Raw genomic sequence first — 10381 nt, forward strand, 5'->3', positions numbered from 1 at the left:
ATTCTGGGTGGGACGGATGGTAAACCTATATATAAACCTGATTTTACTTAGGGACTCGTTAAAAAAGATTTGTTTTAAAACAATTGATTTGAATCATTTTTTCACCTGTTTCGTTCTGTTAATCCTCTTCAAATACCAACAAGTATGAATGACTTGACCGTATACGCCTTCTTAACATGGAGCGTACCGCTCGTGTCATACCACACCACCACGTGTTGGACTTTTGACCCGCCAAATTTCCGAGCGCCAACAATTTCGGCTTTAATTACGCTATGTCGTGCCAAAGCGCCAGTTTATTAAAATCAGTGATGGGTACTGTAACGAAGTATTTACTGTATTTCTGGCAGAAAAGAAGTTGTATAAAGTCTCTCCATCGCAAAATTCTACCCGATACAGGAAAATATAGAAAAAGGTTGGGAACTACCCCGGTTAAAACAAAAAAGTGAATGTGAAAACCTGCCCAATCGATCCTTGACGTCAATATCCTTCGGAACGCCAAAGATATGATTGACTTTCCCGTACACGTTCTCTCACGCTGAGAAAAACACGTCAACAAACGTGGTTGGCGAGAAGGCCGCAACCGACTAGCCGTTGCAGCGATGCTTGTTAGGTTAGCTATGGACTATTGGCTATTACGGTATATAGTATATATATTCTGTAAACCTGTAGATCTTGCATTAAACAGAGAATAATCACACACAATTGTAACGACCAAGAGACAAATAGTTTAATGCAGCATGAGTTGTCATTTATTTGCATGTGTAAACCAAAGCAACAAATGATTCATATAAAAAGTTCAATCTATGAATTCGGTAACAAATACCAGATATATTAGACTCTAAAATGTACCCATGTAGGAGTTTTTAATGTTGCCGAATTTCGAATATGTACTTTGAAAAACAGTTTGCAATCTGCGAGTTATACGTACACATTTGTTTGTTTACTTTGATGACGTTGAATCTAATAAAGGTTTGCTACTGACATGATATTAATATACAATAACTTCCATATTCAAATATAGTTTGATGTCGTTGAGTTTGTTTTATAACGATGAAATATTGAATCAAAATACAACACTTTATAAAGTGAATATATCAAAAGAAGTACATTTTAATCGAATTTACTACTGCCAGGCAAAGCACATATCTTCCCATCCTATACTTGTTACTTGATTGTGACTGGCAAATACATTCCACATATTATAAATTGCCTTTGCTGTCGGAGTTATGGTTCTGAAGTGTGAAAATCCCTTCAATCCTGAAAATATTTAATGCAAAATGCAATATCATTGCATGTACTAATTTTATACATCACTATGTAACATTATTGTATTTACCTATTGGTGTGCAGAATCCCATGACAAAATAAGTGTCGTAATCTGTCATGAAGAAATACTCGCCTCGAAATAGGTTGTCTGCATCTGAAATGATAGTTGTAAGTGGGAGCTAATAAATGTAAACCTTGGTCCAAATATTGCAATTTTGCAAGGTGATAAACCATGGAAATACTTAATAAAAGATTGTCGGCTCTAGGGGTATTGTTCGCGGGCCACAATAGTGCCAAGAATAGGTAAACAGTTCAATACAAAACAAACGCTTTAATTATGGAAACAAATTGATAAGTAGTCATTTATCCAGCAAAACATGCAGAAACCACCAAAAACTTACTAAAACATGCAAATGTGTTTCTATATTTATATTTAGCGTAAGATTTCAAACTCTTTCAAACTGAAAAAGGGCTTCCGCTAATGTAAGTGCTTCCGAATATTGAGGGTAATTTCTAATATATATAGGCAGCATTTTTTGCAATTATGTTTAGGCTGGTTGCAAAAAACACCTGGCATTAATTATATTGTTAGACTTTAACATTAATATTAAGTTATCAGGCATAGCCAACCTAAGCTATCAGAATCCGCATTCAATTTTAAGTTCTCTGCGATGCCAAAATTGTTAGCATATATTCCTGACCAAAAAGATAGACAGACAGATAACAATTAAGCCTGCCGAGAACATCATTCAACTTCGCTAGTTGCCTCAGTTAGTCATAACTCAGACAATTCAGTGACATTAGCGATGAAACAACAAAAGCTTTTTCTGGTAAATGTTATTACGAAACAACACTAAATGCGATTTTTTGATTACTCGCCGAATGCGACGCGGGCTACAGATAATGAAGGTTGGGAAAATGGGCCTGGGTTCAGACCACCCTGTTCTAGACGGTCAAAGCAGAATGCGGCAAGTCTTGGGTCTATATATTAGTATATATATATCCGCAATTAAACCAACAATTTCTACTTACAAGTATCTAGCTCTTCATTTGTTGCGCCACCACCTGGGGTATCAAAATACAACTTCTTGTGTTTTGCCAGAAACGAAGTTTCTAAAAAAAAAAATATTGGTTATGTTCATTAATGTCGAGAATACAGTGTGTTATATTTCTAACAGCAGGTTTTCAATACGCTACGTCGATGCAAATTTGAGAATTTCGGTAAATAAGACATTGTCTTATCAGTAATATATATTGCTAATGCGGGTTTGAGCTTAAGTGCCTATTTTTACAGATGAAATTAATTCGATAAATTGTGTGGCTGAAAAGTTTACTAGATACACAAGTAATGGAACAGTAAATGGAATTGCGATTTGGTGCGATTAGCGCTCGCCTAGGATAAGAAATTATAAAATGCTTTTTTAGAAATACTACAAAATTAATTCAATGTAGAACTATTTTTTCTGTATGTTGTGTCTTTGTCACATTGTTGATTACAATTCACAATGATACAAATTGCGCTCACTGAGTTGTTGATCTATGATGTATGTTTCGCCCTCTCTTCGGATAAAGTGTAACTGGAAATCCATTGTATTCTTGTTGAATAGCCTTTAACAAAGGTTATAAATTAAGCAAACAAATAAACAAAAACGCTGCTACGTGATTTGCTCTGTCAAATGCACTCATAGAACTTTACAGTTTACACAAATCGATCAAACTAGACAGTCTATATTTGAATAAGATTACTGCTAGTTCACCCGCGAACGCTCAGAGTTAGGTTGAACATAACTCCATCTTCTGGTGCTTCGAAATGATGTATATCATGACATGTTCTCGGAAATTTACCAGTATTACCAGGATTCGGAATGTCAAGTCCATCAAACCATGTTCCTTTTATTTTGCCGAACTGAAATACAAATACACTTGAAAATTATTTGAATTCCACTGCATGTACCGCCCTGAATCGTTCGTTAATCGGGGTCCTATAGCTAATTTATCTGAATACGAAGGTTGTGTACAAGAAAAAGAACGAAAATGTGTACAGCTGTATATTGTCGAATTCAACTTCTCAATTCGTCAACTATACCAGTGGTCGGCAACCTTTTTCGGTTGACGGACCGGTAAAGCCTGACAAAACTTTGGCGGACCACCTTTATACAAATAAACTAAGCCTATGCAATAAATCATACGCATTAGGAAATTTACTAAAAACGACGGTTATGCTATTTAATGCGATATCTGTATTTGTTTGATGGCCATTAACTGTTCTCATATTCGAGACATTGACACACGTAACATGGTTCGTACATCTAACCTACTTCGATATTATATCGTTTTTGTAGTTATTAATATTGATAACCAGGCCTCACATTAAGATTTCGGGTTAACAATGCTTGCATCAAATTGTTGGGGAGATCTTATTCGGACTGATGAGAGACATTCCTATACGGGCGTAGAGACAATAATTGGCCCAGCATTATTGCAACATACTGACATGGCAATTGTTTATGAAGTCAGACTTGCTGATCAATAGTGTTGTGCAGGGGTCGGCAACCTTCATGTTCTTGCGGGCCAAATATACACGTTTCAGGTAGCGCGCGGGCCGCAATATTTCCGCCTTCGAACAATCGCTACATTAATTAAACTTCAATTTATGGCGCATTTGCATTGCTGCCCTTCTCGCCTGTCCCAATGAGATGTGTATGTAGCGTTTTTTTAATATATTATCCAACAATACATTGTTTCTATTTATCTATTATTAATGTGAAAGATGATGTTTTTATGGCAACTCGTCGTCCAAGTGATGATCTGACAAGCGAGTACAAATTTTAATCTAAGTTTAATGCATTTCAGATAAAGCTGCTCAAGGCCATATGTTCTTCCGAACGTGGACTTTACACCTTTTGCCCTAACGCACAGATGAGCTGTGGCGCAGTCCCGGGTTTCGGGATCGAAATTTCGACGACTCGTTTTGTAACGAGTTTAATTAAAACATTGAAACTCTTAATAACTGCGATGCTGACTGGGCATATCGAGCAAACTGGTTTTGTAATGCCCACGAAAGAAAATACTTTTCCGTCCGAGCACTTTGGAATGCTCGACCCTTGTCGCTCCGTTTTCCGGACATTTTTAAATTTTAAAAATCGAAATTAACTCGAACGACATACAACTGAAGCCACTTGTTTCATAAGAAGCGCCGTACAGCAGCACTTGTCACCACATAAATTCGTGTAGGGACAATAATAAATTTGGGATCAATTTTTGTTTTATGTATTGAATGTCGAGTGGTTCGAGAGTCGCAACAAATTAGCTCGCGGGCCGCATTTGGCCCGCAGTTTGCCGACTCTCAATGTTGTGTTTGTCTGGTTTACTGTTGAGTGCTGTTTTTTAGTCGTAGGGCTTGTGGTTAGATTGTAGAGGTTTTATTACGGCCTCGTCTGTTTTTTAGGCTTGCACGTAATTGACAAAAATCAATTCCGTAATTACGGCCAAATCGATTTCGTAATGACCCCGTAATTGCGATATTTTTTCACACATTTAAACCTATCATAACAACCAATTGAATTCACTTCATTTTCGATTGGGACATCGAGTTTGGGTTTTCATATTGCTGACAGTACTACACGCCGGCGACAGATGTTAAGACAAGAGAAGAGTGAATTCAAATTAATTTTATTCCGATTTTTATCTTTTGTGCTAGCTTTGATTTCCTTTATCATTTTTGCAAATTAACCGTCCCAATTTTATGCGATCAATTTTATCATTACCGACACTGGTATACGGATATTTATGAAACGATAGTTGACTTTTTTTAAATCGTATTAAAAAAAAACGTCGGGTTTCCAATTTATCAATGGCACGACGAGCGTATTCTTTCGTTTGATTATACTTGCGCTTGCCTCGCGACGAAGACTTGTTATTGCACCGTTTTTAACATTATTCGACTTTACTACCTAGTCAGCATTTTATAATAATTATTGATGCCGACTTATTGACGTTATTCCCATTACCATGCTTCATATTACATTAAATCATTTCGCGGCCTAAATGTTGTAACATTATTTGCGACAAATTTAGATCAAAAATTAATTATTTGCGCATAATTTAAATAACGTACTTATATGACATGGCTTTTCCGAAAATACGAGGTTATATCGCAAAAAAATGCATATTGTGACATTTATTTTGCACTCACGAAGAAATCGACTTATTTTTCCAACTCAAGTCGACGATCCTATCGGCCAAGATTGACACAAATTTGGTCGAGTGTCGGTGGTATTCAAGAATCAAAATAAGTTGCCGCATTTGGTAAAGACAGTTAATCATATTTGGCCGAAATATTGCGAGGCATTGTGGAAAATATATTGAGCAAGGACAAGTCCGGACTGATATAAAACGATAAAACCGGTAACAGAACATCAAGGTTTTATAATTGAAAATGGTTCTCGCACAGAATAAACACACTGGCTCATACTTGATATTTAATAGTAGTTAAATTGAGAATATTGAACTGTTGAAAACAAAAAACGATCGTCGAAATTCTTAAATCTCGTTGCCTTGGTTAAATATAATCCAATGTTAGCATTATTAGCAATAGTTAGCATTATTACATTATTAAAAAAGGTTAAAATATTTCATTTTTATTCTTCATTTTAAAAGTGACTAATGTGCGACTTCGTCAAAATATTATACCAACAGAAAAAGTTTTTGATAAATTTCCAAGATTTCTTACCCTGTCCCAGTCAATAGCTTGATATTAATCTGTTTTGGAGCAGAGCTGAGAAGTTGCCGTTTCTCCCGAAAAATATATCGCAGCCAAAAATATGTCGATCTTCATTCCAACCATTTTTGCACGAATATGTCGCAGGTATATTGTTCTCAAATGTGCCCATAATAACTTGGTATCCTTTTATATATTTTTCGAAATAAATGTCGAAATATTTAGATGGGAAAAAAAAGCTTTAATCTTAATCGTCTAAGCAAAGGCTAATACTATATAACCGTATTTCCATCAATGAAACAATATATAAAAACAATGCATCAAATCTAATATGGCCATTGTTGTTCTTGTGCGCACACAACAGTAAATTAATAAAAGTAAAATTTTTGACATTTTAGGATATTCGGTAAAACACGAAATGCCAAAGTTATCAAAGCAGTATAGGTTGGTCAATATCCAACGGTTTATAATATTTGATTATTCAAAATATGACATTTGAAATCCCCCGACTGTTCAACGAACTGAAGCTATTTATTTTATGAATTAAAAAATCGCATGAATTTGCAAGTAATTTTCCTGTGAAGCCGGTAAATGTAAAGGTCATGTACGTGCATGTTCGGTAAATCACGAAATGCTAAAGTTGTCAAAACAGTAAGGATTGAATTATTTTATTCGCTTTATGGTAATTACCTTTCCAAATACTGTATGGTCTATTTTGTCTGTCGCATAAATATGCAAATATTATTTCTGTGACATCGCTAAATGTGAACGTCATGCAAAACATTTATGGACACATTTCTGGATTACCACCATGGAAAATTAGTGGTTATATATCCGTTCGTGTTAAAAGGCGTATGATCCAACTACTCACCAGACGGCGAGACAAGTCTCAATTCAAATGTTTCTACCACGCGCCATTTCATTTTCACGCTCATTCTCAATTAACTTGGTACAGGATTGAAAAAGGGAATGCAACGAATGCTCATTACAATTCGGGTTTGATTTTAAATATATATATATATTTTATTTTTGTATCTTTTTTTTAATTTTTATTGTAATATCCCTTGAATCGTGGTAAATCTAGGGCAAGTCAGTGCGTTTCAGCAGTTGCGCACGCTGCCAGAATTATGATTTTAAAAATGTAAGAAAAAATTTTGCTCCGACTTCCTATCTTATCGCGTAGCTTTATCGCCAAGTTATTAGTCTGCCTGCACCAAAGTCATAAGATTTTAAGAACAATGTTTATTCGACATATTAGAGAGAAGTTTTGATTGAAAAAGGCAAGATAAATCATGAAACATAGCTCACGGTCTTGCTGAACACAGTCAAAAGCAAGTTTATAGAAGACCGCTATTCGCCTAAATCTGGGTGTGTTGTTAATACAACGTCGGAGGATATTCTTGATGTCACGTCTTTTGATAGCCCGGAATCTATATAGACAAGACACAATGAAAACGTATCGAATGCGCCACTCTCAGCCCCTCTATCCACAAATAAGACACATGCATAAATCAGCTTCTTCTTTATACACTTGGCAAATAACAGCGGTTTTCTTAAATGAATAAAACACAATTGATTAACTTAAGTCACAGAGCATTTATCAACAACAAAAGGCTAATTTCTTACCAAACGTTTTCCGATCCGAGTGGCTTATACAATTACAATATATTTATATATATAAAAGATAAGTTAACAGTCAACAATACGGACAAATATCTTCGGCTATTACACGACGAATACGTAATGCAAAAATGACGGAAAGGAAAACGCTAAACCAGACAACAGATAAAATTACTAATTTACGCTACAAGCAAAGGGAATAATTGTAATAACGGTTCTACAATGATTATTTACAAGGCAGCGCACGATGCACTGTACACAGAGGCAAAATGTACGATAAAATTGTAAACAACGTACGTTTACAACGTAACACTTGGATAGGTGGCAAGCAACGCAGCTTGCTACCTAAGTTCGAATCTCATGAAAACTGTGACAATGTGCGGTAGGATTACTCACCGTCGCGGGGTTACTTCGATGTTCGATTTGAGTTTGCGAGTAGTGTGACCGCACGTTCATGACCCGCCCGAATATAAAATCACTCATTTCTCGGAATATTCAAAAACATTTCTTTGCTAACTATTAAATTGCTAGAAATAACATTCTCACTAGAGATCATTTACGTTGGTGAAAAGCAGTATAGTCGTCGTAGCAAATAAATGTAAACGACTAGTTATGACGTTCTTGGCAAATAGTCAAGAAATATGTCGCCGGACGTTCACATTTAATGGTGTCACAGTAATAATATTTGCAAATTTATGCGACAGTCAAAAATAGATAACATATCGAAAGTCAATTACCATAAACAGTTGAAAATTATTCAAAACGTATTGTTTTGATGATTTCAATATTTTTTCATATTTTCATATTTTGAATAGTCAAATATTATAAACCGTTGGTAATTGTCCAACCCTTACTGCTTTAACAACTTTAGCATTTCGTGTTATACCAAATATACTCAAATATCGAAAATTTTACTTCTATTAGCCTTCCTTTGCACATAAAAACAACAACGGCCACATTAGATTTGAGGCATTGTTCATGTATAACAAATTGCTCACTTGTGGAAATAGGGTCATATAGTAATAGCCCTTGCTTAGACGGTTGACTTTGAAAAGCATTTTTTAATCTAAATATATCGGCATTCATTTCGGAAAAAATATTTAAGTAATACCAAGTTTTCATGGGCGCATTTGAGAACAGTATACCTGCAACATATTTGTACAAGAATGGTTGGAATAATCAGTCCCATATCAGTCTCCTTCGAACAAAAAAGAGAGTAGAACTATAATCATAGCCATAACAATATTAACAAGATGATACGGGTAATCCTCATGGTTAAAATTTGATTCGACAACATCTTTACAAAAACCTTCAAATAATACATTTTTTTTTTTCAAAATATGAAATCTTGCGTTTATTTTCTTCTTGTAAACAGCCTACGCTTTCAAAAAAATTGACTAATGTTTCCTGATTAACGATTAATGGCGCAAGCTGATTTCATTTGATATATAATAGGATGGGAAGATATGTGCTTTACCCCACGAAATAAAGTCGACTAAAAACCAATTCTTTCAGTGAAGTGAAATGAATACACGACATCCAACTATATTTACAAATTATTTGTGATCGCCCACAAAAACATATTACGGAGTCAGTTAGCAATGGAAGTGCAAACGTCACCAAAATGCTATTGGTTTTTTCTATTTTATATTCGGCCATTCGTGGACCAATTTTGCTGGTTTTCTAAACGCGCCACCACGTGAATTTTTTAGCTATTTAATTCTCATCAAACTTGGGCAATATGCTTTACCTAGATTTAAAGCTTTATTATATTACCGTTGTAAATTGTGCAATTTTACAGTTCATATTTAAAATTAACCTTTCGTCTTCTGTTTTTCACAAATCGCGAAAACAATGAGGAACCCTTGAGTTCATGACAATTATGCAGGTGTGGTGAATGAATTGTATACTTTAGAAAATAAACAATTTCCGATATTTGACATAATGAAAAATAAAATTAGTTTCAATTTAATTTTATATCGTATCAAGGAAGTTGTTATACATTAAACAGACATATCGGACAAAATTAAACTCCTTGAACAATTTCTACTATGTTTCTCCCATAGAATTTTGTCTGCATTTGTATTGTATTGCACATTCACGGGCGCCATCCCCCTTCATATGATAGGAATTTCATGCGAAATGTGGCGCCTCCTGTTAAATTATTGAAACTAGAGATCCGTTTTTATATATATATTATAGTTAAGATTTTTTTTCAATTTATTTTTTTTACTCATGCAATCTTTGAGCTCAATTCCGGTAAGTGAACAAATATAAATATATCGCAGAGGCTGTCTGTTTCACATGACCAGTAACACTATGTTAGGCATCGGTTGTTTTTGAGATAGTACCAAGTCGTACTCCCCAATGCCTTAGATTCAGAATGTAAAGACTTTAGCTTGCCTTCTTAGAACAAGTAAATAGACGAGAAAGACGCGTGTGTACGCAATTTGATTCTGATAAAAAAAAAAACAGGCGAGGTTAAGCATTTTGCCTAACCTTCCGATTTCTTTTTGTATAATTTTTTTTTGTAGTTTTATTTGAAATAGTTAACAGATTATAAAGGATTTGAATCAGATAGTATAAAACTAATTTAGAAGATAACGCAAAAAACGCGTAATTTACGTTTGGTAACATTTTTATTAATTTATTTCAACGTGGTCAAAATATGTAGAAATTTGGACAACGTTGAAATTTTTTGATGGATCAAGATTTATTGTTACCAGTATAGATGGCATTCACAAAAAAGATCGAAAGACATGCAATTGAAACAGT

The 10381-nt window shown here is 34.8% G+C and overlaps 1 long non-coding RNA gene across 1 annotated transcript; it reads right to left on the bottom strand.

Moving 5' to 3' along the window:
• Positions 1 to 2791: 2791 nt before the first annotated feature.
• Positions 2792 to 6162, bottom strand: LOC144432376 (uncharacterized). The gene is made up of 3 exons (XR_013480563.1): positions 5999 to 6162; positions 3024 to 3172; positions 2792 to 2874 (listed from the first exon to the last, which is right to left on the bottom strand). It is a non-coding gene; the product is annotated as an uncharacterized LOC144432376 (long non-coding RNA).
• Positions 6163 to 10381: the final 4219 nt, after the last annotated feature.

The sequence above is a fragment of the Styela clava genome, chromosome 15 (genome assembly GCF_964204865.1).
Source record: "Styela clava chromosome 15, kaStyClav1.hap1.2, whole genome shotgun sequence".
Taxonomy (NCBI): domain Eukaryota; kingdom Metazoa; phylum Chordata; class Ascidiacea; order Stolidobranchia; family Styelidae; genus Styela; species Styela clava.